This window comes from Bos javanicus, chromosome 14 (assembly GCF_032452875.1).
Source record: "Bos javanicus breed banteng chromosome 14, ARS-OSU_banteng_1.0, whole genome shotgun sequence".
NCBI lineage: Eukaryota > Metazoa > Chordata > Mammalia > Artiodactyla > Bovidae > Bos > Bos javanicus.
The window spans coordinates 61,507,622-61,514,746 of NC_083881.1; the positions used below are offsets into that span (position 1 = coordinate 61,507,622).

Sequence of the window (7,125 nt, forward strand, 5' to 3'; positions counted from 1 at the left end):
GTTTTATTTCCACCTCTGTAGGTGGGCCGTCCACTAGGGTTTGCTTCAGAGGCTGCCCTGGAGGACTTGAGTTTGCCCCTGTGAGGGCCAGGTGTGGAGGTGGTGCAGCTGCTTGGGTTGCCAGGGTTCTGGCAGCACCAGGTACTCAAGGGGGTTGGCAGCTAGGGCAGCAGGAAATATAGTGCTCTAGAAGGGAATGGGGAGAAGGCAATGGCACCTCACTCCAGTACTCTTGCCTGGAAAATCCCATGGACTGTGAAGCCTGGTAGGCTGCAGTCCCTGGGGTCGCTAGGAGTCGCTAGGACTGAGCGATTTCACTTTCACTTTTCACTTTTGTGCATTGGAGAAGGAAATGGCAACCCACTCCAGTGTTCTTGCCTGGAGAATCCCAGGGACGGGAGAGCCTGGTGGGCTGCCGTCTATGGGGTCGCACAGAGTCAGACACGACTGAAGCGACTTAGCAGCAGCAGAAGGGAATGGCAACCAGTATTGGCCAATACACTCCAGTATTCTTGCCTGGAGAACGCCCCTGACAGAGGAGCCTGGCAGGCTACAGTCTACAGGGTCACAAAAGTCGGATACGACCGAAGTGACCCTGTGCACATAGACGCAAGACTTTGCTTGCCTGTGGTGGCTCTGCCCCAGTAAGAATTGAGCATGAAGGTGGTGCAGCTGCTTGGCTTGTGGGGACCCTGGCAGCACCAATTGTGCAGGGATACGGACTGCCTCTGCTGCAGGAGTTGTGGCCCTATCAGTCTTTTTTGAGCCTCTTGTAGCTGGTGATCAGAAGGTCTCTTTGGCCAGTCTTTCTCTATCTCCGCCTGTTTAGGCATTTAAGAGGGCTCCCTTGCCTGGGTTTCTTTTCTGTTGTTTGGCACATCAGGCACATAGAGGGGGCCCCCCTGGCTAGGGTCCTACTCTGTATATTGGTGCGTCAGGCACTTAAGGGGGCACCCTGGGTGGGGCCCTACTCTGTGGTTCAGTGCATCAGGTGTTTGATGGGCCAGCCTCTCTATTGTTCAGCTGCCAATGTAGGCTTGTCAGGAGAGAGAGGCTATGGTGATGGCTCCACCCGCTACTCGTGACTCAGCAGTATCACCTTGCTTCCATGGCTGCCTGGCTTTCCTCGACAGGCATTTCCCACCACAACATCCTCCCTCACACCCCCTCGATCCAACTCTCCGCAGTCAACAGCAGCCCTCGCCCTGGGATTCCACAATCCCTAAACTCCAGCTCCCAGCCTCTCCACCTTTCAGGGGATCTAAGTCCCTGTTTGGGGTGTCTATGACTATGGCAAGGACTGTCTGATTCTCATTCCATTTAGGCTGCGACAGGTCAGTTGTTTCACTCTCAACCTTAAATGTTTCTCCTCTGACTCAGACAATTGCACCCATGTGGGGATCAGACCCCTGCTTCAGTCCCCCCACCCGTGGAGGGCAGGTCCAATCCTGCTAACACTCCTGTTTTTCCCCCAGTTCCTTCATCCTACTGAGATTTGTGCAGTTGTATATATTCTTTTCTGCTGATCAGGCACTCCTGTCCCTCTCAGCTGGTGTTCTGCATGCACTTCTGTGTCTGACAGTGTATTCCTAATGTATCCGTGGAGAGAGATGTACTCCACGTCCACCTGCTCCTCTGCCATCTTGTTCTCCTGCACGCCAATATTCTTGCCTGGAGAATCCCATGGACAGAGGTGCCTGGAGGGTTACAGTCCATGGGGTCACAAAGAGTTGGACACGACAGAGCAACTAACACACACATGATTATCCCAGCGCTGTTATGAGGATAAAATGAGATAATGAATGGAAACCACTTAGTGCAAACACTTATTAGACCTTCCATAAATGTTGATAATGATACAGTAAATTTTCAGTAATTATCTCATGCTACATATCTGCGAGTGACGACTCTTGTCTTACCTTTTCTAAGCACCTCTTAAAATGACAGTCCTTAAAGATATCCTTTGTAAAAGATATTTAAGCATGTATCTTAAACTCTACATCCAATAATGTTACCAAAACAAATCTCCTACAATGAAAACATTGATTTTATTTTTGACATATGGATAACTGGAGCCCCCTACTGTCAGGGGAGCCCTAACTATCTGATTTTGTTTTCTGTTTTTTTTCCATCCAATTCTCAAAACTCCTAGGAGCCTTCCAGGAGTCCTGAGAAGACTCAGGACAATTGGTTAACCCAAGACAACAGAGGGCTTCCCTTGTGGCTCAGACAGTAAAGAATCAGCCTGCAATGCAGGAAACCCAGGTTCCATTCTTGGATTGGGAGGATGCCCTGGAGAAGGGAATGGCTACCCACTTCAGTATTCTTGCCTGGAAAATCCCATGTACAGAGGAGCCTGGAAGGCTACAGTCCATGGGGTCACAAATAGTCAGACATGACTGAGGGACTAACACACAACAACAGGTCCCACATGGCAAAGAACCTGAGAAAACCAGCCCTCTCCATAACAACAGGAGATGCTCTCCAAGAGCGGGATAAGTTGAGATTTCTTGATGCTTCCAGAGTATCTCAGGGGCTTCCCTGGTGGCTCAGAGGTTAAAGCGTCTGCCTGGAATGCAGGAGACCCAGGTTCGATCCCTGGGTCAGGAAGATCCCCTGGGGAAGGAAATGGCAACCCACTCCAGTACTCTTGCCTGGAGAATCCCATGGAGGGAGGAGTCTGGTAGGCTACAGTCCATGGGGTCACAAAGAGTCGGACAGGACTGAACGACTTTACTTACTATAGAGTATTCTCGAGTCTCTTCCCCAGATAGAAGCCTCCATCCTCCTCACCACCTCCCAAAGAGCTGAGCCCCCTCTCACTGCCCTTCTGAACCCTGGGGATTCTGGTGCATGGAGACTAGCCAGACCCCCATGGCAGGCACCTCATTGTCCCCACTCTGCTCTGCTCTGAGGAAAGGATGGAGCCTGGGAGCCACCCAGCCTCCTCCCCTTTAGAAATCAAAGTCTGAAATAGGCAGTCAAGAGGCTAAGGAAAAAGAAGAGACAGAAGTGACCTGAGAGCACAGCCGCCGCCACCACCACCATGGGCCTTCACAAGAAACCCAGGAGTGAGATGATCCCAGAGAAGCTGCAGACACGGGAGGAGGAGAAAGTTAACTCGAGGCCACTCTCCGTGTTCACGCAGCCGGTCAAGAACAACACCCCAGTGCCCATCAACTGCCGCAACAACAGGAAGCTCCTGGACGCTGTGAAGGCCTCCGATGGGCACTGCAACACGGTGCTGGAGATGCGAAGGAGAGGTGGGCCGAGGTTTCCAAGGGTGGCAAGGGCAAGAAGAAGTCCAAGCCAGTCAACAAGGACCTCTACATCTCAAAGATGTTCCTGTGCTGGGTCTTCGTGGTCCTGTGAGACCCGCTCATCCCTGACAAGGAGGGGGCCTCCTCCCCGCCGTCAGAACCTGCCCCTCATTCTTGTTAAACAACAAACAAAAATACTAAGGAGCACTGATATTCCGTTTAAAACTGCAACTCTCCCCCACATCTCCAGCTTTATTCCTCTCCATTGTGTTTATCATCTTCTTACATTCTGTTTTACTTGATTTCTTGGTTGTCTGTTTTCCCCTTCTAGAAAGTAAAATCCTCGAGGGCAGGGATTTCTTTCTTCTTTGCACACTGCTATATTCTAGCACCTAGACCCTGCAACACTGTAGGCTCTGAAAATATTTCTTAAATGGCTGAAGCAATTGAAGAGTATTTATTGGATTTGAAAGTGGCTCTATCTTTTTGACAGATCATAACAGGTCAAAGCTTTAAAATTTCAAATACTGTGAGTTTTACCCATGTCCTCCTTGAAATATTATGAAAGTTTATCACAAGCATCTCTAAAAAGGCTGAAGTTTTAAAATGGATGCAAGGCTTAAAATAGTAAATGATACTGTTTTCTTTGTTGTTTGTTTTCCTTCTATCTGCCTCGTCCCCTTCATCAACACCACTGCCTTCCCCCACCCACCGCTGCCCTCCGTTGCAACATACACATATATATCCTCTTGGATTTTGCCCCCCTTAGGCATCTAGACTATTTTGTAAATTTAAAAATACCATGATGGAAGGAGGGAGAAAAGAGTCTGTTTTTAGTTTTAAAAGCCTAGGCCCTGAGAAAATTCAGAGCATAGGAAAATCGTGAGTATGGGTCAGATATTTATACCCTCAGACCAGGAAAAGATTTCCCAGGCTGTTGAGGGCAACCACTTGTTTTCTGTATCTATGACTCTGTTTCTATTTTGTTAATTTTTTTTTTTTAACTGTTTTTAAAAAATTTTATTTTTGGTTGCTGTGTGCAGGGATTTCTCTAGTGGTGGTAAGCAGGGGCTACTCTTTGTTGCAATGCAAGGCCTTCTCGTTGCGGTGGCTCCTCTGGCTGTGGAGCACAGGCTCTAGACACCTGGGCTCCAGTAGCTGTAGCATGTGGGCTCAGCAGTTGCGGCACAGGAGCTTAGCTGCTCTGTGACACGTGGAATCTTCCCAGATCAGATCATGTCTTTATCCATGTTCCCTGCACTGGCAGGTGGATGCTTGTCCACTGCACCCCGAGGGAAGTCCCTTTTTATTTTTACTACTTTAAAAATATGTATTTATTTATTTGGCTGTGTTGGTTGCAGCATCAGGATCTTGGCTGCAGCTCGTGGGGTTTCCGTTGCTGCTCTCGGGCTTTGCTCCAGTTGTGGTGAGCAGGCTCTGGAGTGCGCAAGCTCAGTAGCTGCAGCACGTAGGCCTAGTTGCCCTGGGGCATGTGGGATCTTAGTTCCCCAGCAGGGGATCTAACCCATGTCCCCTGCACTGGAAGGCAGATTCTTTACCACTGGACCACCAGGGAGGTCCCTGTTTTGTTTCTTAGATTCCACATGTTAGTGAGACCATACAGAACTTACTTCAGTTGGCATAACACCCTCTAGATTCATCCACCGTATCACAAATGGCAAGATTTCATTCTTTTTATGGCCGGATAATATTCCATTGTGTGTGTATGTATATGCATATACACAGTGGAATATTCTTCTTTATTCCTTTGTTGATGGCCACTGAGGTGGTGATGTGATGTTTTACAAAAACAACACAGATATGTGGGATTATGGATTATTTTGTGTGTTCCCTTTTGTGAAAAAAAGGGATGACAGATTTAAATTAATTTGGCTCCAGGCATACTGGAACAAGATTTTGTTAGTGCCTCATTCTCCCCCTTACACTGAGGCTCTTCCAGGGCCCAGTTACAAGTCTTGCACTATAGTAGATGTAGCCACAACTAATATAGCTTCCAAAGAGGACAAGTAAAGTGAGCCCCCTGGGATCAGGAAAAGCAGCAGGAGGAGGGGCAGTGAAGTCTCCTTGTTTAAATGCATGTCATGTGTGTTCAGCTCAGATATTTCTCTTATTAAGCTCATATTCTATGTGATTAATACAATTTATAAGGTTTCATAGATACATATCCCTATAGTGTTACACAACAAATTGTGTGGCTACCCTAGACACAACTTCAAAAAATTCACCTTCTGAATTATTCCTTCTATATGACTTCCTGATCCTTTATTGACAGACCTACAACCCTCATGATTTTAAGTGTCTCTTGCTGATATTTTGCAATAGGAAATCTAGGCTTAAAGAAATTTCTGCCAGGTCACTTATTATTAATAGTGACTATTTCCCTCATTGGAGAAGGCAATGGCACCCCACTCCAGTACTCTTGCCTGGAAAATCCCATGGACGGAGGAGCCTGGTAGGCTGCAGTCCATGGGGTCGCTAAAAGTCAGACACAACTGAGCGACTTCCCTTTCACTTTTCACTTTCCTGCATTGGAGAAGGAAATGGCAACCCACTCCAGTGTTCTTGCCTGGAGAATCCCAAGGATGGGGAAGCCTGGTGGGCTGCCATCTATGGGGTCGCACAGAATCGGACACGACTGAAGTGACTTAGCATTAGCATTAGCATTTCCCTCATTAAGTTACAAAGGAATGAGGTACTTTAGAACCCAGAAGAAGCCTCCTGAACCTCACTTGACGAGATTGTGTGATATGTAGGCTACTCATAGGCTAAGGAGGAGAAGGCAATGGCACCCCACTCCAGTACTCTTGCCTGGAAAATCCCATGGATGGAGGAATCTGGTAGGCTGCAGTCCATGGGGTCGCTAAGAGTCGGACACAACTGAGCGACTTCACTTTCACTTTTTACTTTCATGCATTGGAGAAGGAAACGGCAATCCACCCCAGTGTTCTTGCCTGGAGAATCCCAGGGGCAGGGGAGCCTGGTGGGTCTAGGGGGTCGCACCGAGTCGGACACGACTGAATTGACTTAGCAGCAGCAGCAGCATAGGCTAAGGACTTGAGGTTTATTGTATGTGTGATGGAGACACATGAAGATGCCCAAGGAGAAAGTGATCTCTGCGTTTTAAACCCTGCTTCTCAGAAGCTACTTTTGTAGCAGTATGAGCAAGGGTTGGAGCACCAAGACTGTGTGAGCAGGAAGTGGGCAGCTGCAGTGATATGAGGTAGAGATGATCAGGCCCATAGAGAGAGCTATTATTTGCTGAGTGCCCCATCTGTGTCAGAGAAAAGAGCTCAGTGTTTCTCACTGCTAGTCTCCACAATAACCTTGTGAAGCAGTTCTTAACTTCTTTTCACAGATCAGAGAAATGGAGACCTAGAGAGATTCATTACGTTGCCTAAGTTCACACAGCTACGAAATGTTTGTTGTGGTTGTTCCAGTGGCTGCTGCTGCTGCTGCTAAGTCGCTTCAGTTGTGTCCGACTTTGTGCGACCCAATGGACGGCAGCCCACCAGGCTCCCCCGAGAGAACTGCTACATCCCAAATGCCAAAAGTGCCTGTTTCACGAAATTCTGGAGACAATCTTAAAGGACATCTCCCTGCCAGACTGGAGAGAAGTGGGAATGAGAGACGGAATTTCAGAAATAGATGATTCAGAATCTATGAGATGTATTTTGTTATTCAGTTGCCAAGTCATGTCCAGCTCTTTGTGACCCCGTGGATTGCAGCACACCAGGCTTCCCTATTCCTCACTACCTCCCACAGTTTGCCAAAGTTCATGTCCATTGAATCAGTAACGCCATCCAACCATCTCAAATGAATGACACTAAGAAGAGCTCACAAAGAG

General features: G+C 48.0%; 1 non-coding gene and 1 pseudogene across 1 annotated transcript; both read left to right on the forward strand.

Moving 5' to 3' along the window:
• The first annotated feature begins 2,485 nt into the window (after positions 1–2,485).
• Positions 2,486–3,373, forward strand: LOC133260651 (small nuclear ribonucleoprotein Sm D2-like; annotated as a pseudogene).
• Positions 2,539–2,611, forward strand: TRNAS-GGA (transfer RNA serine (anticodon GGA)). The gene has a single exon. It is a non-coding gene; the product is annotated as a tRNA-Ser (tRNA).
• Positions 3,374–7,125: the final 3,752 nt, after the last annotated feature.